Genomic DNA, 1,033 nt, shown 5'->3' with positions numbered 1-1,033 from the left:
CGGTGAGACGACGCTTTAATACAATCTTTTCAGTCGAACAGTCGCTACCCCTTGCTTATTTCGGTCGGTGCAAGGCCTACGGTTCTAATCCTACTACAAAAAGTTAGTCGCGAAACATGGCCAAATCGTAGATGCGCTCGCCCTCGAAAATCGGAGGACGCAGGATCCACTCAGCCGTTACGGTCGGGCTAATGAGCCCTTGTGACGGACGTTGTCGCAAAACGTCACGTCACAGTGTATATAAAAGCATAGTTGATTGTCAAGAAAGAAATGTAGTCACAGTTACGTTATTTTTATTGTTGTTAGTGAGGAAACTGAGTTGGTATAAATAATGTTTCGAAACTTAAAATAATGTGTTGAGTATCGAAATTGAATTGACATGTAGGTACAATGTAAACCGATTAGTATTATACAGATATGTAGCAATAAAATTATAACAGGGAAGTGTAAAAGGAGGTTAATCGTGGATCTCGTAAACTGTTGCAGTTGAAGGGGGGAAGAAATTATAGAAAAATTCAATAGGGACCTTGTATGGGTATTGGGAGTGTGGCAGGTAAACGGGAATGTATGAATTCCGGGGGGCAGTTCTCACGTGCGAACGGATTTCGTCACGGTCAAAGAACTCCGGGCCTATTGTGAAGATTCCCCGGGGAAGAGGAGTCGTGAGTTGGTCAAACTGTGCAAACAACGACTCTAAGGTTCGATGATTTCCGTAATTGAAATAAAAACGGGGACGTGGTGCCGGTATTTCGTCGATGATTTCGCAAAGGGAGGAATCAGATGAGGTAGAGGGTGCGGGGAGGGATCCTCTATGATTTGGACTTCGTCATCATCAGAGGAAAGAGTGGAGGACAGCGAGGTTTCAGATTCTTCTTCGTTTCTGAAACGAGCGGGGTGACGGGGGAGAGAGGAGATTGCCGTTGGAATCATAGAGAGAGATTGTTGGAGATCTGGGAATTAATAAATTTTCATAAGGAGAAGGTGGGTTTAGCCAATCTCCTATGTCGTGGAAGTTATAAGGGGGAGAAGATCC

The sequence above is a fragment of the Wasmannia auropunctata genome, unplaced genomic scaffold (assembly GCF_000956235.1).
Source record: "Wasmannia auropunctata unplaced genomic scaffold, wasmannia.A_1.0 LD336076.1, whole genome shotgun sequence".
In the NCBI taxonomy this organism is placed as follows: domain Eukaryota; kingdom Metazoa; phylum Arthropoda; class Insecta; order Hymenoptera; family Formicidae; genus Wasmannia; species Wasmannia auropunctata.
Note: the sequence above shows the minus strand (reverse complement) of the source record.